The sequence below is a fragment of the Labeo rohita genome, chromosome 3, assembly GCF_022985175.1.
Source record: "Labeo rohita strain BAU-BD-2019 chromosome 3, IGBB_LRoh.1.0, whole genome shotgun sequence".
NCBI classification, from domain to species: domain Eukaryota; kingdom Metazoa; phylum Chordata; class Actinopteri; order Cypriniformes; family Cyprinidae; genus Labeo; species Labeo rohita.
This window is the reverse complement of record NC_066871.1, coordinates 25,285,333-25,308,597: the sequence shown is the minus strand read 5'-3', so window position 1 is coordinate 25,308,597 and position 23,265 is coordinate 25,285,333. Positions and strand designations below refer to the sequence as shown.

Genomic DNA, 23,265 nt, shown 5'->3' with positions numbered 1-23,265 from the left:
GGAATAAATAAATGCAACCACTACACCGACACAACTCCTTATGCAGAGTATATATAACATACTTTGTAACATATTTCATAAACAATATTCTTCATATCAAGTCAAGTATTCAGTATCTGGACAATGAAAAGATTAATTAAATTAACTCATACTCATGGGATGCACAATTGTTGCTGCGTAACATTAAATCACAGTCAGTTTCTTAAGCAAAGAAACTGTTCAATAAACATGAACTGAATAAGAATCCAAAGGAATGTGAAATGAAAATGAAAAGTTTTGCTGAGTTTTGTAGGCGCCTTTAAATGGAGTCCATAAATGTTGAAAGATCTATATTAGGCTAATTTAACACGTAGAGATATGCACACAGAACCAAAGCATTAGATTAAAATTTAATCAGTCAGTAGGCCACGGAATCTGTAGATTGATCAGATTTGAACTCGTTTTCTCTTTCCAAACGTGCTTTGAATGATATCAGCATGTGAAGGTCAACAGTAAGGAGCTGTCATCTGCCGCCTAAAGGCCCAGAGAGGTTTACTGTAGGATATAAACAACCTGCTAAAAAAAAACACAAAAACACTGAACAAAATAAGGAATATCAAAATGTTGGAATGTCTCATGTCAAATGTGCCAAAATGAGCTATTTGAAATGGCAGCACTCAAGAAATAAAAACCATTAAAGTTTGAGAGGGATGGAAATTATTCTCACATTAAAGAGCAGTTATACAACTTCATATTCATCGTGCTGTATACACTGGAAGGACAGAAATTGTTTCCTCTACACCTCCCCCTTGCACTTTGCTTGTACCAAAACACAAGATAATCCATTTATGTCGTTCTCCCACATACACACCACAGCAGCGCAATCCGCTTTTCCTTCCTTTTCCATAATCACCAGAACAAACAAGTACGTGTGGTTAGACATTTTAATGCAACAAATGTCTTGCCCTTTGAATGCACATATATTTGAAAGTTTCACAGAAGATCCATTGTTGAATTAAACCATGTGAGGTACTCATATCTATAGTTTTACCTTAAGGAATAGTTCACCCAAAAAACAAGATTTGCTAAAAATGTACTCACTCTCAGTCTATCCAAGATGTAAACGAGTTTGTTTCTTCATCAGAACAGATTTGGAGAAATTTAGCATTACATCACTTGTTCACCAGCGGATCTCTGCAGTGAATGGGTGCCGTCAGAATGAGAGTCCAAACAGCTAATAAAACATGACAATAATCCACAAGTAATCCACACGACTCCAGTCCATCAACTAATGTAATGTTAAGCGAAAATCATGTTTGTAATTAACAACTTTATAATTAAAGGAGACCTAATATATGCTCCTTTTTACAAGATGTAATATAAGTCTCAGGTGTCCCCAGAATATGTCTGTGATGTTTCAGCTCAAAATACCCCACAAATCATTTATTATATCATTTGGAAGCAGAAACACACTGTTTACATGCATGTCTCTTTAAATGCAAATGAGCTGCTGCTCCCCGCCCCCTTTTCCAGAACAGGGCTGTGCCTTTTTGCTTGTTCCTCAGATACTCTGCCAAAAAAAATATCTGTTTGGTTTTGATTATCATGTCTATCGCACTGAAATCATGCTTTTTAAAGCCATATCAGTTTAAACTTCTGATATGCAGTTTTTTGAGCACACACATCTGAAGTACACGCACAGAAAGCATCTGTTACACATCATGTGAGTACTAAGAACTAGGTTCTCTTTCATGTCTTATTGTGCTTAAACTGTTATATCCACACAAGTTTATGTTAAAAACACAGTTACAAGAACAGTCAGTTATGTCTGTGAAGGTAAAGTGCTGGGAAAGAAATCGCATGTTTATATTGTATCTGTGTGGCAGCAGCGTAATATACAGTAAATTAATCAATAAATCCACTGCTTTCTTGTCTCCTCTAAGGCTGGGACTCAAATTAGTGTTCTATGCTCATCTATGCAGCCAAAGACAGACCATTCAGCATGCTTTGCTCGAACTTTTGCCATGGCGTTAGAACTGATACACCGTTGTCATTTGTGAAAACAAAATGGCGGCACCAGGGGTGAAAACCTGCCGATTAAAGGCCTGTAATATTATAATAAGATCCCCTTACTAGGTCACACGGGTACCGTAATCTGAGCGGCATCTTTTTTCACATGCTTGCAGAGCAAGGCTTACCAAAACAACATTACTGGGTTGTCCTTTTTTTCATGTTTTCTGGGTTGGTAGATGCACCGGGGATGCGTTTATAGCACTTAAACACTGAAAAAGTGAGATTTTCATGATATGTCCCCTTTAAGAAATTAAAAAAAATATTTAAACCATTGCTTACAGCTAAAATATAAGTCCTCTATCCATAATATTGCTTTCTCCAGTGAAAAAGTCATCTCTTCTAAATCAGACAAATATGTTGGTAAATTTGGAAGGGGATGGACTTTTTCGCTAGAGGAAGTTTTATTATGGATTTTTTTTTCTTTAAAGTAAGAGTTTAAAGATAAAACATCCGTAATGTTAGATTTATTTCTTACAAACACGCAGCTTTTTACTTCACAAGATGTTTATTGATGGACTGGAGTTGTATGGATTACTTGTGGATTTTTGTTATGTTTTTTTTATCAGCTGTTTGGACTCTCATTCTGACGGCACCCATTCACTGCAGAGGATCCATTGGTAGAGCAAGTGATGTAATGCTGCATTTCTCCAAATCTGCTCTAAGGAAGAATTAAACTCATCTACATCATGAATGCATAAATAAGTGAGTAAATGTTCACTTTTGGATCAACAATTACTTTAATACATTTGCCACAGGACTTCATTTCCAAATGGCAAATGAATGAATTAAAAATAGATGAACCGTATTAAAAATAGATGCAAACGTAACAGAGTATCAGTAACTTTGCGGAGTAGTTTTAAAATTACGTTTAAAGTATTGTGTTGTTCACCCCCTTCATCTCTCAATCCATTTCCCTCCATCATATCGCTACGGGTAGAGAAGCTCCTCTTGTTGCCTAGCAACAAGCCTTTGGAAATTCCAAAAGAGACCACAGAGACCATAGTCTACCTCTCCTCATGGTGCATGTGTGTGTTTGTGTGTCTGTGTGTGTGCGTAAGTGAAGACGGATGGGTGCAAAGAGTGCGCGTAGTGTCACAAACTCTGCTCCGTATGTCAGACGTGCAGGTGCGCAAGTGTGTGTTCGTGTGCTTGTTTGTGCATTTGTATGAATGTGTCTTCGGGTTGAACATCTGGCGGGCCCCTGCTGTTGCAGTAAGAATGTGCGGTGGAGACCATGCAAGTGTCAACTGGTGTGATTGTGTATGTGTATGTAATCATGCATGAGACCACTCGGGTCAGCACTTGTGTGTATGAGAGTACGTGTTTAGACATTCGTAGCACACTTTGACATGATCTCTCCCTAACTGCACACACGGTCAGTGTGCTAATGTGCCTGTCACCATGTTTCTCATTATATGGTCATGCCTGGTAGTTTTCCTTTATGTGTGTGTGTCTCACATATGAAAGAGTGTGTCCGTTCCTCAAGGGGTCTCAGCACCCTGTTTTTGTATTAGCCTCTACATTACGGGGAGCGTGTGTCAGCATGGCCAATGGGACTTAGGGCAAAAATGCCACCAAACTGGACAAAAATGCCCTTGCACAAATAAAATAAATTGAAAACAAATTGCATTACATTACATTAAGATCAGCTCATTTTGCTCCATATTTCTTTTTACGCATTTTTACAGCGTTGCGCACTATAACCAAACCACACATTATTCTGTTGAGTTTATGAATGCAATGGCCAGTCAGAAGCGTTCAGATAAGTCATCGCTGAAACACTGTTTTCAGAGGACGTGCTGATGACTGAATACTTTCATCATAAACAGTAATGTTCCTACAATGTAGGTAAGAGATTCATGTCACAGTGTAGACAGCTTCATTGATTTTTTTTGAGAGTGCCTAACTTGTGAAGTTAGTGATAATGTTCTTTAGCCTACTTCAGCTTTCTGTGTATAATTTATTTGCTATTTGAATAATCGTGGAAATGGTTATAGGAACAACTTACAATGTTTTTATTAAATTATGTAACCTTTAAATATTGGGTTACATTTTAGGTACAATGTTGTCTGTTTTTGCGTCTCCAAATGCACAGCGGTGTTTGGTTACTGAATGAAACCACCTTTCTGAATGAAGCCAATGATTCAGTGACCGATTCATAAAGATTCCTTATAAACAAATACAAACTCTATAGAGTGTCAAATATTATTATTATTATTAATTATAATAATATTTCAATAGTGAAACAACATATTTCCATTTAAAGCTACTTTTTCTTTTTTTTTTATTCTCATTTAACACAACAATGACTTTAAATGATCTTTTTGGGGGTCATTTCTCATCCCAAATTGATGTGTGATGAATTTGCAATTAATTAATTGGCACATCATGTAATTAATTAGATTAAAAAAAAATAATCCCCTGACAGTTAATTTATAGACATATATACACTGTATATTTATTAGGGCTGTCAGTCGATTACAATTTCTAATCTAATTAATTACAGGATGTGTCGATTAATTAATCTAATTAATCGCAAAACAAATTTGACTGTGAAAATACAAAAGCTATTTTTGATTTAATTAAGAAAGTATTAAGTAAACATTACAAATTGTAACTTTAGAAAGACATATTTTATTTAAGTCAACATAAAATTTATTACACATAAACATTTAGGCTGCAACGACCGTATACTATGGAACATAAAAGAAGATAATTTGAGAAACATCTTAGTATTTTTTGTTCATATAATGAAAGTCGTTGGTAACCAAAACAGCTTTGTTACCAAAAGTTTTTGAAATACTTTCATGTTCCACAAAAGAAACGTTTGAAATGATATGAGGGTAAGTAAATTATGAATTTTTTAATCTGAGGCGCTGAAGATGCAGTGGATTACATTTGTTTGTGAAGGGAATGCGCCTCCCGATCTACATAAATGCATCTATGTTCGCGCAAATCATTCGTCGTTCACCTACAGCAGAAGTGAGTATAAGGTTTTTTTAAAATGAATCTCTGCAATCACCTTTCCTAATAACTTGCTAGTTAGCAAGTTTCGCAGCTAAAGTAAACAATCTCTCTGAGCAGCTGGTCATTCCACAGAGAGAAGAGAGGGCCGGGACGAGCAGAGCTCATTTGCATTTAAAGGTACAACCCCCTCAGAACAGGATGATTTTTGCAGAGCTCATTTTGACAAGGTAAAAACGGTGTTGTTACACAACCATTGAGAATCTTTAACCAAAGTATATTATAGACTTTTCATTAAGACCCAAAAGAATCATATCAACTTGTGGAAAATGGGCATCCGATGACCCCTTTAAATGAAATGATACTCGAAATAAGAAACTAAATCTGCCAGCAGGTGACGGTAAATGTATTTGAGTCATTCAATTTGTTCAAACGGCTGATTCATTCAGGAATGTAGTAAATGGGCCTTTAAATCATTGATTCACATGATTTGTTTAAAATGCGGATTCATTCAAAAACAAAACACTGCTGTGTTGCTGGGAGATGCAGAACAATTCTGCTGTGGCTTCAAAGGTAATATGTTCTCTGCAAAATAGAGCAAAAACACATAATTTAGTGTTTAAAATATAACACAATATGAACTTATTATTTACTGAACTGTTGTATGTGATACAATATATATAAATATGAGACAAAACACATATAGGGGCTTTTTTTTTTTTGCACCAATATCTTGAATTTTAGGACATAACTGCATTTATGGGGTTGTTGCCCTGCATCATATTTGTCAACAGTCAACTGTATGAAATATAAGATGATGTACAGGTCTGGGGGCGGGGCCTGTGCGTTAACTGCATTAACTAATTAAGTTAGCGTGTTAAACTGACAGCCCTAATATTAATATTAAATATTTCATATGTATGTAGTATAAGTTTTTTTTTTTTTTTTTTTTTTTTTTTTTCATATTTATACACACACACACACAATTTTATTCTTATACAAACATGCAATGCCAACTTTTGATTCCACAGTGATTTTATAATGCTTTTAGACATAAACTTTACATGTACTGAACAGCACATGCTGTTATAGACTGTAGCTCATGCTAATGTATTCACAGTCAACCCTGATATTGGAAAAAAGACCACGCACAAGTAATATGTGTTTATTTTTTAGTGCTTTAATGCCACTTAGTCATTCCAATCTGCTTGCTGTTTTCTGTTCACCTTCTGGCTCTGGTCTTCCCATACCTTGCTTCTCTCCTCCTGGTGTTGTTTCTCACACGTTATGTGCACCAAACCAATTATCCATCAATTGCTCTCTCTCTCCATCATCACCTGTAACTTGTTTTTTTCCTGCTCAGTAAGCAGCTGGTTAACAGTGCTAGGCTGAAATAATGAGACTCAGCCCTATTAGTCTCTAATGGCTTTTAATTAATTGAGAGGATAACAATCCAGTTTTAATTTCATACACATTAATGTGTAATGCTCTTAGACCCTTCTGACTTCTTCTTCTCCTTCTCCCCGCTCTATCAATACCAACTCCCACCCTCTCGCGTACTAACGCATCCCCGTTTGAAGCTGCTTTTCTCTCCTTTGCTATCTGACAAGACAGGAATTCAGATACAGAGTCCAATTAAATCTCAAATTGAGTTTCGTTTGACTAAAAGAGAAACATGTGAAGTGGATGGCATGTGTTCTGGTGCACTTCAGTAACAATTGGTAATGTTGTGCTGCAACTCATTACCATGGTGACAGCCAGGTCGAGTTTAGGGGACATGACATCATCGCTTTGATGTCTGTTAGTGTCAATGTCACTGTCACTCAAAAGAAACAGCGGCTCTCCTCTATATCTCTCTTCTGTCCCTTTCTTTGTTTTCTTCTGTACAACACACTTTTAATTTCATTCAGCCACATTCTCATTCAAAAGAAAATCAACCCTAATGTGTTGCGTGTCTGTGAGTCTCCTGTTTTGTTTTGAAACAAAGACACAAATAATGTGTTATGGAATCAGTTGCACTTGAGAACTCATACAGAAAACTCATTTGAATTCGAAAGGGATGAGGTGCTAAATTATCACAGAAATTCTTTGTGCAGTAAATTTATTTCCAGTTCATTTGTCTCCGCAAACTGAAACATGGTTTTGCAAGAGTCAGGGAGACTAGACAGTATCTTAACAGTGTATTCTGTTTAAATGTCTGTAACTCTCCCCCCCTCTGTGTTTTTGTGCTACACATCTCAAGCTTTGATGTTTTCCCATATTGCTTAAAGTCAACTAAAGTTATACCTAATATAAAATCAAGTATAAAGAGTGCTCCGTTGTCTCCGTCTTCTTAGCAGGGGTGTTTCCTCCGAGGCAGGGTCTGCTCAAAAAATTGGATGAGAAAAAAAATTTGTAGTAGAAAAATAAAACAACGCCAATGTTACAAAATATAACGTATAAATCACTTGTTTTCCTAAAGCAAAACTGTCCATCAGTGACACCAGTGTCCACGTCTCTCTCGCCTCTCCTGAGCTCGTTGAGTTTTAACAGACACCCTAAAGCATGTAGTGAGTTTGGTGGGGGGTAATTGAGAATGAATGGGGGAAAGTCACGTGAGAGGAGACAATGCCTCCATCGCGATATGATTGGATATGACTGGTTATGTTTGGCTGTGATCGGTTCATGCGATAAATCCCACCTCTTGTGTTCGTGCGCGTTCTGCGTTCACCAGTCAGTCTGAATTAACAATATAATGGTGTTAATTGGGAATGCTAATAAAAGTAAAAGTAAACAACTCACACAATTAGATATAAGCACTTTGTTACATCAAAATAAGACCTGAAATGGCATGAAAACATGATCTGTGAAAGTTAGTGAGTAATCAGCTTGGTGAATTTTAAAGTAAATCTCTCTGTCTGTGACCAGTTTTTACTGAGGTTTGATGACTGATGATCCAAAAAAATCAAAAACAGTTAAAAGTTAACTATTAAGAAGAATAGCGGAATGTAAGTTCACAAATAAAATATATTGTTTAAATTGTTACTGCCTAGAGTTATTATTTTGGTACAACTGTAAAATGTTTAAAAATGTATGAGGTTTATACTTGGCTTTAATAAATAGAATATTGATTACATTGTTTATGTAAAAATATAAAATAGAATTGTTTTTCTGATAGTGTGACACTGAAACACCGAAACTGAAACATGAAATGCTTGATGTGTTATATATCAAATTAAACCAGAGAACCTGCTGATTCAGCTGATACCAGATAAGTAATTTACCATCCATAAACAGTGACTGTAAATTATTATTTTGTCTGAGAGACACATAGCTTGAATCATTACTTTTGTTGGCAAGGTGCTATAAATAATTTTTTCTGCTTTTAGCTATGTGTGCCAACATTTCTCGCAAATCATTGTTATGCGTAATTATTATAAACATACATAAACATGAACAGAAAGAAAACAAAAATAACGACTTTATATTTTGTAGAGTATCCGCTGGGCGCAAACTGCATACGCCGTTCTGTGTCAGCTGCACCACACGGATACGTTCTCTACGTTTCTTTATGCTTTGATTTGAATGAAAACAGTGTATCCGCATAACACAGCTGGCACAGAATGGCATACGCAGTTTCCGTCCAGTGGATACTTTCCAAAATGACGCTACGGTGATGCGGAGGAGATACAGTTTACACACACGTTAGCATACGTGCTAATGTTGTTAACGCTGCTCTGACAATTTTATCAGTAACATAGTTTAACAACTTAAAAACTACTAGACATTTCTCAAAAAGCAAGATAACAACGGTGCTGTTACGGAAGAAAATTAACTTAACTTACAGTTATACTCTTAGTAGAGACGTTGCTGCGGAACACTTCTGAGAGAGAATGGTAATTCACACACACTTAGCTCTCTCTCTCTCTGTATCTCTCCGTCCGTCTGTCTAATAACTTCATTATTAACTGCATTATTAGTCTGTAATCAACCACTCAAGCCTACGTTACTAGGTTAAAATGACGTTTTGGAATTAGCACCAGAGGCCTTGGATGAGATGCGTAAGAAATTAATCCTATTCACAATAGCGTTTCAAAGGAGAAGTCCATTTCCAGAACAACAATTTACAAATAATTTACTCATCCCCTTGTCTCCACGATGTTTATGTCTTTCTTTCTTCAGTCATAAAGAAGTTATGTTTTTTGAGAAAAACATTCCAGCATTTTTCTCCATATAATGGACTGATATGGTGCCCCGATTTTGAACTTCCAAAATGCAGTTTAAATGAGCCTTCAAACGATCCCAAATGCGGTTGTAAACAATCCCAGCTGAGGAAGAAGGGTCTTGTCTAGCGAAACGACCGGGTATTTACATAAAAAATAAATACAATTTAAATACTTTTTATTCTCAAATGCTCGTCTTGCCTTGCAGTCCATGAACTCTTTAAAAATAATGTGCTTCGCATCGTGGCCTCATCACCACCTCGGGTGTGCATTATTTTTTAAGAATTCAACAGGCCGTCATCAATTATTCCTTACTTATACAATGGCACAAGTTTTACATAACATGAGGCAGTCAAACTAGTTATTCTATAAATGGATGTTTCCAGCCTCATATAAAGTTTATCTATATATTTTAAAAACTAATTTCTATTTTGACATCTTTGGGGCAACTTGGAATACAAAATAACTTTGCAAAGATTGATATTTTATAGAACGTTTTTTTTTTTTTTACACTAATCAATCGTAACAACAAGGTGAAAATGTGGATTAAAGGTTTAGTTCACCCAAAAATAAAAATTCTGTAATGAATTACTCACCCTTGTGTCGTTTCAAAACCTGTAAGACCTTCTTTCATATTTGGTACACAAATAAAGATATGTTTGAATAAATTAGAGAATAAGTTGCTGAATAAAGTCATTATTTTTGTTTTCTTTTTGCACAAAAAGTATTCTCATAGCTTCATGAAATTACAATTGAACCACTGACGTCACATGGACTATTTTAACAATGTCCTTACTACCTTTATGGGCTTTGATGGTGTCAGCTGCTGTCTATGCAGGATCAGAAACCTCTCAGATTTCACCAGAAATATCTGTATTTGTGTTCCGAAGATGAACAAAGGTCTGTGCAAGAAAAGTTTCCATTGTTGCATTCAATTTAAAATAAAAAAAATTCTTAAGTCACACTCAAACCCACAAACATTTGGCATTTCTGAAAAGCACATATCCTTTTTAATATGTGCCAGGTCTTAAAACCAGAAGGAAAATCCAATAAAAGCAAAACAAAAATCAATGGATGTGTCAAAGGAAGATGGCTGCCCTATAAAAGACTATGCCTCTTTTGATTCAATGTGCAGAGCCAATTTACAAAAATACACACCACATCCTTATTTTAAATCCAAAATGTGAAACACCACCAAAACTCAACCACAACAGCTCTTGAAGAAGAAACAACATATTACCTAATGTTTTGTGCCATTTTTAATGATGACATTGACAGATAAAGTCTATCCAGTGATAGCGATCATGTAATATCCGCCTGCTGCAAGTTATGAAATATGAATCATGACCACCGCAACAAAACCTTTGCAGTCATCGTCCCTGGCTTTTGAACTCCACTAGTTTAATTCTTCTTAATAGCAACTCCAGTTGCTCACAATGAGAATCTACCCCACGCCTTTTCAGATCGAGTGCTGCCGCAACACTACCACTTGACCTCTAACAGCTTACAATAAATGAATAGAACCTAATTAGAGCGGTTCAATTAGACATTGATCTGAGTATGTTAACGGCAGTGCATTCTCTGACAAAAAGATCACGTACTGAGGCTGCAGGGCTGAACGGTAGCGTGAGACTGGTTAATTGGGACGGCGGGCCTGCGCAGAAGCAGGAGGCTTTCTTCACTGTGTATTATCTGCCAGGCGCTCCGCTCGGCTTTCATTACATCTGGGCCGCAGAGCCGCTCTGATCAGCGTGATAGCATCCTAAAAAGAGTTGTATTAAGAGAGGGGCACAACACGAGCGATTTCACAAGCAGCCAATATAATATGCCACACACCTGCCAAAGAGGTGGATGAGCCAAGGTGATATAAAAGAAAGAGACTGAACACAACACAAAAATATTCTCATTCGCAGTCGCACACATGCATATATTTAAGCATGCCAGAGAAAGACAAGAAAAATCCTTTGGGAGGAGATGGAAAGAATAGGGGGGAGACAGAGGAGTGGGAGTGAGTGGGAAGAGAAAAGGATGGAATGCATAGAAAATAGAAGGGGATCAAGCCAGGAGAGATTTTTAATGAGTAAAAAATAAAGAAATGATGGACTGCTCATGCTACAGACCATCTTTAATCCCCCCAGACTAGAGCGAGAGATTTACACAGAGAGTTAAGACGGAATAAGATCGGCAAGTCCAAAAAATGGAATCTTTTGAGGAAGTGTGCGTTCTGATTTTACAATGCGTGTTCTGATAATGTGCTGCGTGTGTGTTCTGATATTGTATTGTGTGTGTAGGAGTGTGTGTTCTCACGCATGTATCATTAGGCATCATTAGAGCAAATTATATGGAAGGAGAGAGACAGATGCTGCCCTTGGCACATGTAACTGTAGTGAGAACCCTTGCACCACTGCGGCACGCTGCACGGACAGCAGCTAAGACCAGCACGCATGCAGAAAATACATCACTCATACTGTATAGAAACTGTGCTTATAAATAGGGATTAAGAGATAGTTCTTGCTTGCTTTCTTTCTGTCATACTGTGCAGTGTGTTTGCAGTATTATTTCAGTCAACATTAATAAGCAGGGCTTCTTTTTCAGAGACTGTATAAAGGAGTTAAGAGTCCTCATAGGGAATTTAGTGATAGTTCACCTAAAAATGAAAATTTTATCATTATTTACATAGGCCACGTTCACACAGCAGCAGAATAAGGTTGTCAATACCGTATTTGAGTGCTTAATACGGTAGCGTTCACACACAGTACAGTTATATGCGGGTGTGACAACCGTATTCAATAACTGAAGTCACACCCCTACATTTTCAGGACTCACAACCGCATTGTTGGAACAGACGCTGTGTGAACGGAACAGACTGGACAACTAATTGTCTAAAAACCTGTTAACAATTTAGCTTAGGCTAAGTTCCCTTACTATCCACCTTTTTCCTGAACGCCGAAGTCTTGCCCGGTAAAGGCTAGAAGGGATACAGCTCTGGCTACTGGGTAGCATAAAACCTATGAAACATTAAACCTATGAAAATGGTTTTAGCACATGGAGCAATCGTTTCATCACTTTACAGTGTCACAATGTACGTCTGTTTGCAGTAACTCATCTGTCATAGTTTAATGAATGGGTAGATGACATGAAGCGACACAAGGTTAACTGCACTGAAAACAGATGAGGGCACATATATCCACCTTTTTCTTTAACGTGAAGTAAGCCTATGGGTGAGACTTCCGGTTCATTATCCACTATAGGGAAACAACGAGAAGAATAGCAATGTGCAGTAAATGGTAAAACTGTTTGCACTACAAGACAGTGTGTTCATAATTAAGATGACACATTAAAATAATGTGCTAACCAGTTTGCAATATCAAGCAGCAAAACAAGCTATTTTGTCCAGCTAAAAATAACTGGACGCAGATGAAAGCGGAAGCCAGACCCATAAAATGATAAGAAGTAAGAATATATTATTTTAAAACATTATCATTTATACACAGTATTTTAACTAAAGCACTACAGGCACATTTTTATATTTAGTTATATCGAAAACGTTTTAGTTGAATTCATTTAGTCAGTCTTTTTTTACCCAATTTTAACATGGATTTCTTTGGAGACCTGAACACGAGAATCCATTATGATGGTGCTCATTGGTTACTCAGGAAAAAGGTGGATATATATAACAATAAAATACTGTTAAATGTACCGATTTTTGTAAGTAAAAAAGAACTTTATCGTATTATAGTGGTTATTATAATCATTGTCAGTGTTTTCATTTTCTGTATATGTTAAAAGTACAAAACTGACAGTATCAGTGTGGCTTTTTTATATGTGGTCTATTTTGTGAGTTACAGCTTTAAAGGGTAAACTTTAAAGGTTAATCTATAAATACAGTAAAATTACCGTATTTTAAACAGAATTACAGTAACCTCAGATGTGCTTTTTTTCTGTAAAAACGTTTTTAGAGTGCCTTTACTTAAGAAATTAAGTCTGAAAGCCTAATTTATTTAACATTTTAGAAATTACTTAAATTCGTAAGTAAACATACCAAAATTAAGTTTTCTTTAAAACAAGGAAAAAAAACGGCCAATCTAAGGTTTATTTTTCTGATTCCATGAATTGTTGGAAATTCTTCTTTCTTTAAAAACAAGACTTATAAATCTTAGAAATGTTATTTTGCTTCTCAAGTAAATGTATCTTTAAGAATACAAGACAAAAGTAATGAGTCTAAAAATCTTTTCTTTTTTTTTTTTTGTTCTTTTTTTCCAGTGCAGTGTTGTTTTTCACTCAATTGGCTTTCATTATATGGTCAACAAACATCTATTCCACAAAGCCATCCAAGTTTTAAAGATCATGAGGGTGATGAAATGATGACATTTTTATTTTTTAGGTGAACTATCCCTTTAAGATAAGTCTAATCCCTCATACAGCCACTAATAAAAAGCCCTGCTTATTAATGTTGACAGCTGAGATTAATTCATGTAGACTAAAATAATATTGCAAACACACAGCACAGTATGACAGAGGGAGAAAGAGAGAGAGAGAAAGAGAGAGAGAGAGAGAGAGACTACAACAACAAACAAAAAACATGCCCAAAGGAAACAGAATTAGCCATCGTGCAAGTGAAATTGTAGCACATGTGGCTCAGTCCAAACACACTTCATCTTTCCCATTCCATCCATCCCACGGTTTCTCCTGCATGGCGCATTCTAACAAATTTCTCCTCCTCCCATCCATCCTTCTCCCCCCTCTCCCAAACCCTTCATCCTCCTCCTCTTCTTCAACATTTCTGCATGTGTAATCCTATAGATTCTCTGATGTTATGCTACACACTACACACACTCCTCTCTGGCTCTCTTCTCCTCCTCCTCCTCCTCTCTCTCTCTCTTCCTCTCTGTCTCTCCCTCCCCCTCCTCTTTCTCTCTCTCTCTCTTTCCCTTTCTCTATCTCTTTCTCTTGCACCACCTGTTAGTGCAGACCCCTGTGCTTTGGAATTCACTTGTTTATGAGGGAGTCTTTCACACTCACACAATCAAAGGTAAGAAAATTCTGCTTATTTATCTGTGCCTGTAACTTCCTAGTACCTATTATGTAATTTAATCTCCCGGCGTTTCCTTGTTTATTGCTCTTATTTGTTTGTCCCTCTCTTTGCAAACCCCTCCCTCCCTTTCTGTCTCTCCGGCAATTAGTCAATTCATTGTTAACCCCTTCTTGCTGTGTTAATGTGTCCTAGTATTTCGAAATGAAATTAGCATAAAGTTCCCTCTATCGCCAGTCCCCTTCACCTCTTCTTTTCTCCGCGTGCGTGAGTCTCCACAACCTGCACTCATTGTGCGTTAAGTATTAATATACTCATGTATGCATGCACGTTAACCTTTTCACTCTCTTCCTGTTTCTCTCTCACCTCTCCTCCACCCCTCAACTCTCATTTGCTGTTTTGTTTTTGCATAATCTTAACTTTGGATAGGGAGAATATACTTCGTTCTGGCACAGAGCAGGAAGAGATGTGAATAATCTGACACTTGGTGACACTGTGATATGAGATACTGTGCATGCATTGCTTTTTTTGAAGCTCTTGTGGAAAGCGTGTGATGCGAACCGTTCTCTCTCTCACGCACACTCTGGTAATCTATCAGTGTCTGAATGACACAGTGACTGACTGTGAAACGGTGATGTGCTTCTCATCAGGACCACTGATCTCATGTGAATAAAAGAGAACATGATACCTCTGATGAGACACAAGTGAGAGTTTAGAGACAGACAGACAGACAGACAGACAGACAGACAGACAGACAGATAGATAGATAGATAGATAGATAGATAGAGATGAAATATAAAATAAACTCTAAAGTAAATTTATTCTGTTTTAAGGATTTAAAGGATTTTTGACATTTTTTCTGATTTATAAGATCAAGTGAATTATCATTTTAAGGTAGATATTGTTTAGATTTTCTTTCGTAATAAAAAAATAATCCACCAAAGGATTTATTCTTGTGATGTATCTATACATTTTTTAAAATTATTTAAAATCATTATCCTTATTATAATTTTTATCTAGTTTTACAGATATTTTTACTGGAAAAATGACTTTAAAAAATATTAAAAATGTAATATATATATATATATATTTTTTTTCATAATTATTTCACTGAATTAGTGCTAATTCTTGTGCCGGTGTGTCAGTGAAATCTGAGCTGGTGATGGACTGCATCGCGTTTCACTCGTATCTAAAAGATGCCGTGACGGACTCAATAACCTCTAACATCAAATTAAAAACAATTCAATATTATAACAAATCAAATCAGTTTATGTTATGCAAGGCAAAAGGCGTTTCCATCATGCATAATGACCGCTGCTGACACAGCTGACTGACATCCTTATAAAATAATATAATTTACAGCACAGTAAAGACGTTATAAATGAAATGAAATGTATACAAACCTTTATACCTTTAAACCTTTAAACGAACCTTCAGAGACAGGCTCAACCCAATGGTTGGGTAGAAAAAAATAACCCAGCATTAAAAATGACCCAGCAACTTATTTCCAAAAAAACTACCCAGCACCTGGGTAAAAAATATTAAAAATAACTCAATAAAATGACCCAACGAGTTGAACCCAGCATTTGGATTAAAAAAATAACCCAGCAACCCAGAGGTGAAAGACGCAGACTCCCGCTGTAACTTTACCTGCAGGTGTCACAGTTGGACAAGGTTTCTTTAGAAAAACAAATGATTTATATACTTTTTAATGGTATATTTTGTAATATTGGTGTTGTTTCTCATCTAATATTTTGAGGAGACACTGCCTCCTCATATATATATATACATTCTTAAAAATAAAGGTGCTTCACGATGCCATAGAAGAACCTTTTTTGTCTAATTGGTTCCTTAAAGAACCTTTAACATCTGAAGAATCTTTCTGTTTCACTAAAGGTTCTTTGTGGTGAAAGAAGGTTCTTCAGATTATAAAAAGGTAAAAACAAGATGTTTTTTTAAAGAACCTCTGACTGAATGGTTCTTTGTGGAACCAAAAATAGTTCTTCAATGCTTTCCTTTTAAAGCACCTTTATTTTTAAGAGTGTATATATACATATATATATATATATATACAGACGGACAGACTGACAGATAGAGAGAGAGGGGGGGTGGGAGATCAGCATGCGTAGATTTAGCCTCGAGGCAGAAGCAGCAGAGAATCGAACAAGAATTTTAAAGGCTGAATGAGACAAAAGACAGAGATAGTAAATGAGAGCAAAACAGGTCTGTAACCAGATACATGTGTCAGTTCCACAATTAAAGTATTGTGCAGCTTAGTCAGCTAGTTAATTTAATCAGCTAGCGAGAATGTTGACAGCAGTCCAAATCCAATCTAGCCATTGTTTCATAATGTGAGTTTGGCTTTAAGTGCCAACAGTGTTATAATGTACTGTGACAACACACTGCCAAACATGTCAGTAATTTACAGTACTGGAATATCTCTCTTCATTACTTCCTCTCACTCCCACATCCCACCCCCCCCCCAACTCCGAGGCGTCTTCTCAACAGCCTCTTCATGTCTTGCTGTGATCCAATCTCAAGCGCTGACATTCATTCATTTTGTGACTGCACTCAGAGTTAGCGGGCTAGTGCGCAATGCGCACAGTTCATAACGCAAGCAGTAGGCAAGAGAGCCTGCGTGCTGCCACGACATAGCGCTGTGCATGCAACTTGCTGCAAGTTTGTGTTTTTTTTTTTTATTGATGGCATAAAAACAACAGTGCAAAAATAATAGCTTACTAACTAACTAACTAAACCACTGCTTAAAGAATAGATTTCTCAAAAGATTGTGCTAGGAATGAGGTCTATAGATGCCCACCACATAAAGTCTATGTAAATTAGATCACATTCTAATTCGCCGCTGGCTTGGTAGTTTCTAAAGACATAAAATCCCTCTTGAATTGAAATGAGCCCACACAGTTACCTCTGAAGGAATACTCTCTGTAGATGAAATAATATAAGATACAATCACATTTAGTTGATAAGAATTACATTATTATTCAGATTTGTTCTAGTGCGCACATATCATTTCTTCCAAAATCTTATTTCGCCATATAACAATTTTAGATGCAAATTGACATTTCCCTCAGTCTGAGGGCTGAAAAACAATTCTTAGATTTCAGTCCTCACCAGAGAATTGCAAATCATTGAAAATGTTTAAATAAATAATGAAACAAAGCAGCTTCATAAACCATCATGGACACATATTATTATGTACAGCAGGTGGTGGGAAGAGATTTGATTTGAAGGCTGAAAAAAAATTCAGCTTGGCGTGAGGTACTGTGCTAATCGCTAATCTTGTTAGCGTCCATGTGTCATGATCTCATTAGCCGCGCTGCACCAATGCCATTATGACAACTTACCTGCCACCACCGTGGCGACAGCCATGATGCCTGTCAAAACAGCGGACGCCCTGATGGATTGACAAGTAGAAATCACTGCAATGGCATGTAATGATGCGCTTTTGGCCAAATGGGCCAGAATTACCTTAAAGGTCAGCTATGTATGAGTATGTGTCCTATTCCTGCATTCTTTCCTCTCTTGAAACTACAGCTATGAACGTCTCTCTGATCCTCTCTCACTCTCTGTCTAAATGTGCCATGTTTTTTGGACAATAAATAATGAAAGTAAAAATTGTAAATATTAATAAGAGATTCCCGTTTTATTTACACAACCATTCAAATCTTTGAGATCTATAATATTTTCCTATGTTTTTAAAGTCTCTTGTGCTCAATGAGGCGAGCAAGTCAGCAGTATTGGGAAGTATTATTACAATTAGAAATTACTCCCATTAGGACCCATTACTCCAGTCTTCAGTGTCACATGATTCTTTAGAAAACACTTTAATATAGGAAATATTTCTTATTATTATCAATGTTGAAAACAGTTGTGCTGATTCATATTTTTGTGCACTGTAAAAATGTTTTGTTGGCTTAACTTAAAAAAGTAAGTAACCTGGTTGCCTTAACATTTTAAGTTCATTGAAACTAAGAATTTAAGTTGTTATAACGACAGTGATTTTGTTATTTCAACTAATATTTTTGTCTAAGAATTAAAGAATATTTTTTTTACTTAATGTTGTTTTGTTGTCGTAACTTTGGATTAAATATTATGTCAATTTATTTAAGCAATCTAGAGCATTAAGTAAACTTAGTTCACTTAACTACATACAGTTTGTTATAACAATTACCTAAAAAGTTACATGAATGATCCTGAAAGATCCACAGCTGTGTGTGTGATAGTTGTTCATGAGTCCCTTGTTTGTCCTGAACAGTTAAACTGTCTGCTGTTCTTCAGAAAAAATCTTTCAGGTACCACAAATTCTTTGGTTTTTCAGCATTTTTGTGAATTTGAACCCTTTCCAACAATGACTGTATGATTTTGAGATCCATCTTTTCACACTGAGGACAACTGAGGGACTCATATGCAACTATTACAGAAGGTTTAAACGCTCACTGATGCTCCAGAAGGAAAAACGATGCATTAAGAGCTGGGGGTGTAAACTTTTGAACAGTATGAAGATGTGTACATTTTTCTTATTTTTTCTTATTTTCTTATCTCATATTTTTAAATATTTTTTTCTTTTAGTACTACCCTTCAGAAGCTACACAAGATACTTACAAAAGACAAAATAAGTTAAATTTACCTTGATTATCAAATTCAAAAAGTTTTCACCCCTCAGCTCTTAATGCATAGTGTTTCCTTCTGAAGCATCAGTGAGTGTTTGAATCTTCTGTAATAGTTGCATATGAGTCCCTCAGTTGTCCTCAGTGTGAAAAGATGGATCTCAAAATCATACAGTCATTGTTGGAAAGGGTTGAAATACATAAAATGGGTTGAAGAACAGCGGACAGTTTATCTGCTCAAGACAAACAAAGGACTCATGAACAACTATCACTAAACAAAAAAACTCAACAGTTCATTCAGGTAACAACACAGTATTAAGAATCAAGTGTTTGTAAACTTTTGAACAGGGTCATTTTTATAAATTCAACTGTCATTTTCTCTTATGGACTATATGTAAACATCTTTTATGTGAAATATCTTATTCAGGTCAGTACTAAATAAAAAATAACATGCATTTTTCATGATCCCTCTTATTTCGGTAAAATAATTGACATTTTGCAGATTCTGCAAGGTGTATGTAAACTTTTGACCTCAACTGTATATCTGCTCTTGTTTTTCTTTAGAAGGGTTTCCTCTCAAGGGGACCATCAAACATAGGGGACCGTGGCATCAAAATGTTTGAAATCCCGTTCAGTTGGGGACCTGTCACAGGGACCGGGATGAGGTTCATAGTTAATGGTACAGACTGTTCCACAGTACCACCACAGTCCAAAATTATCCTCCCTGATTGAAATTCTTCATTATTTCTGCTAGGATTAGCTGCAAACACCCTGAAACATTCTCAGGGGAGCTTTATTTGCATATGAAATGTGCCCTCAGAAACAAGACGTCTTGGCTAGAACCACGAATAAGTCAAAAGTGCATTCTCTCTGTATCTTATCAAATTACACACTCATTTTCTTTTCCCATCCTCTCCTCGTTCTAACTCAGTAACTCTTAAAAATCATATTTTGTGGTCTCCTCTGTGAAGCTGCTCCATTTGCGGTTCTCAGCGGTGCTTTAAGCTAAGCGCTTAGCGAAGTTGACAAACCTTAACTGCCGCACTGTTTTGCAGCCTGGCTCACGTCGAGGGGCGAGACGAGCAGGTCGGAATAGAAAGTGTGCTGTGGCACGTGGGTCCGGCATCTCAGAAACAGTTTTGACAAGCCAGGTCAATTCATCTCTGTCTCTGGAGGTATTACAGATCAAATGCATAGCTGACAGTCTGTCAAAACAAACAGTAACAAACAAGGCTGTTCAGAGGACAAGTCTCTGGAACAAGGTCTTTAATTTAGAAAGGAAAACACAAAGGCTTAACAGCAGTTCCAATTTACATTGAATAAGATGGAGAAAGCCTGCAGGGAAGAGGAAATCGGCCAAGGACCGCTTCTGGCTTCAAGCATAGATTTTTGCTCACGACTTCTAAATAAATCAGAGCGGGGCTTAGATGGCGAGTTCTTAAAGCTAGAGCTCAGCACAAACTTCTTAAGCCGCAGCATCTAAACGCCCACTCTCCTCCAACCCTGAACCTCCAGCCGCACTCTTTCCTCACTGCTTTGTACCTACTCATGCTCACAGCCTCTAGCCTATTGCTCTTCTGCTGTACTTTGCAGTTCCACTCTGCATCTAGGTTGTAATTCTCGTGTTTATTTGTGTCTGTTTAAGGTATAAAGCTTTTCAAGCAGAGCTCAACAAAGAGACCTTTGGTTCTTGTTTCTAGCACAGGTCTCTAGATCCGGTAAAATCCAGCGCCTTTGTTACGTTTCCTAGAAAAGTTATTTAGTTTAAACTCAATGGGCTTAACATACAATGCAGAATGTAAGATTTCTGTGAATGCAAGTGCCCTAAAGAGTTTCTGCATGCTGCTTTGCATTTGCTTTTGAACTGTATATTTTAAGTGTGGGAAGTTTGATGGTTGTGAATTTTCGCTATTAAACAAAAGGTATCCACCTTTTTCTTCCTGTTAGAATGGGTGTGGCTTCCGGCCTCCGCATCCAGCTATTTTTAGCTGTACAAAATAGCTTGTTTTGCTGCTTGATACTGCAAATTGGTGTGTCTTACCATATTATTTTAATGCATTATCTTAATTATGAACACACTGGTTTGTAGTGCAAACAGTTTTACTGTTTACTGCACGTTGTTATTCTTTTTGTTATTTCCCTATAGCGGCTAATGAACCGGAAGTCTCGTCCATAGGCTTACTTGAGCAAGGCACTTCAGCTGTGTTTAGACTATAGGCATAGAATGCACACTTTAAATGAAAAGTAAGTGTGTTCACAGAGTTTTTCATGGTGCAATGTGTATGTGTAAATTCAGATTTAAAATTCAAAGAGAAATGATAATTTATGCAGTACTTGGCCTGACGTTTCCATGACAGTTGGTCACAAACGTCACAATGAGCTCAAAGAAGCATTTAAGAACACTTCACTCCTTTTGTATTAAATTAAGTCAAGTAGTGTAAGTTGCATTGGCATGTGGTAATCCAAATTGTGTTACACAGTGATAAATCATTTTTACATATTTCTTTTTAAACTCTGCCAATTACTCATGATGAATTAGCAAGCTTTAATGGTGATTAAAATATTTGCTACCAGCAACTAATGTGCACATGTTTTCATAACTTTTGTAAACAGTATTAACCTCTTTTAACCTCAGTATTAACCTCAATTATGCACCATTTATTTCTATGTAAAAATAATGAAAATATAACATATTTACGTCATTTTTTAATTAAAGGGGTCATATGATGTTGCTAAAAACAATATTATATTGTGTATTTGGTGTAATGCATTGTGTTTACGCGGTTTGATAAAAAAAAAAAAAAAACACATTATTTTTATTCATAGCTGCCTTTCTGATTTTTACAAAACATTGTGACTGGCCAATATCTCAAGTGTGTGATGGAAATGTTACGTCCCTTACCATGTTGTGATGCTGTGTTCCGGGGGCGACAAGACAAAAACAATAAAACCCATTATAAATGAGCCATTTGTTGCATCCAGTGAGGATATAATTACTGATCATAATGACTCATACTTTCTTTTGTCTTTTAAGTGTTGCGTTGATCATAGAAACGACAAACAAGCACCACTCTGCCCTTCTCAAAACTCGCGTTTGAATAGCCAGTAGCAAATTCTTCAAATATGAAAATGTACTTACAGGCTGTGAGTCAGAAGCACCAGACGCTCCTTGCAAAGTTGGAATTGTAGGCTACTCTCCCAGGTTCAGGAAACAGTCCTCCGTAAAATGCGCTGCACATACTCGAATATTTGTGTTGTGCTGTTCTGGATCATTGTGTTGTACTGTTTTAATCATACAGTGTAGATAGCTTCACTTATAACACGAGTGTTTTTTAAAATGCATAAACTTGCACTAGAATAGGCTAGGCTGATCAGTGATGATGTTCTTTGATAATGTTAGGCTGCTTTTAGCCTTATGCTGGAGCTGGTTTCGGGCAATGAAACTAGGTATGTAAAATAAATAAATTAGCATGATAATATCATGTATCGGCGATCTCACAGGCAGAGGATGGGACTCAACACTACTGTAGCGTATTATTTACTCACCCTCCATGCATCCTAGGTGTATATGACTTCCTTCTTTCAGACGAATGCAATCGGAGTCTAATAAAGCGCATCCATCCATAATAAAATGTGCCTCACACAGCTCCCAGGGGTCTCCTGTAGCGAATCAATGCATTTTTGTACGAAAAATATCCATATTTAAAACATAAGATTAATTATTAATCTAACTTGCGCTAACTGCTTTGACAAGGGGTGTGGCAGTACTAAAACACCATCTAAGCTGTTCGCCATTCGCAACGCACTGGGATAGTTAACCAATCATAACACATTTTCTTTTTTCAGAAGGCTGGCCTTCATTAAACCCGGAACTAATCGAGCTATTTGTGCCAGGCTGGGGAGAAAGGTATTGTAATAATGTAAATATAGGAAATATAGCATAATAGGACCCCTTTAACTTTTATAAAGAATATCTCTTTGGGTTTGAGAACTTGAAATCTTTGCAACATTACAGATCTTATATATGCACAAACAGCTTGTAACACTCCAAAAACAAAGGAAAACATGAAATCGCATCATATGACCCCTTTAATGCAGAGTATAAGATAAAAATAGAGCAAACTCAGCAAAGGTATTTAAAATCTAAAAAACTGAGGCAGATTAGCGCTATCTGGTGGAAATAAATATATTAAATCAAATGCAATAAAACAGTTTCACCAATAAATGCCTGTTTAGCCCTATGTACAATTTTATACTTTTATTAGGTTTTGCATCTGGATATATATTTACATGGTCAAAGACTACTTTTTGTCAAGGTTTAGCTTTTTTTTGTTTAACATGTTAAAGGGATAGTTCAACCAAAAATGAAAATTCTGTCATTAATTTATCA

At 36.5% G+C, this 23,265-nt stretch overlaps 1 protein-coding gene across 2 annotated transcripts in view; it reads left to right on the top strand.

Annotated features, from left to right (window-relative positions):
• The first annotated feature begins 13,908 nt into the window (after window positions 1-13,908).
• doc2a (double C2-like domains, alpha) overlaps window positions 13,909-23,265 on the top strand; it is a 46,339-nt gene continuing 36,982 nt past the window's right edge. Inside the window, exons 1-2 of one of the 2 annotated variants that reach the window (XM_051106538.1) lie at window positions 13,909-14,250; window positions 19,440-19,554. The gene's annotated coding sequence lies outside the window, so the exon portion shown is untranslated. The remainder of the gene's footprint in view (window positions 14,251-19,439; window positions 19,555-23,265) is intronic. The other variant, XM_051106537.1, reaches the window with a different exon arrangement.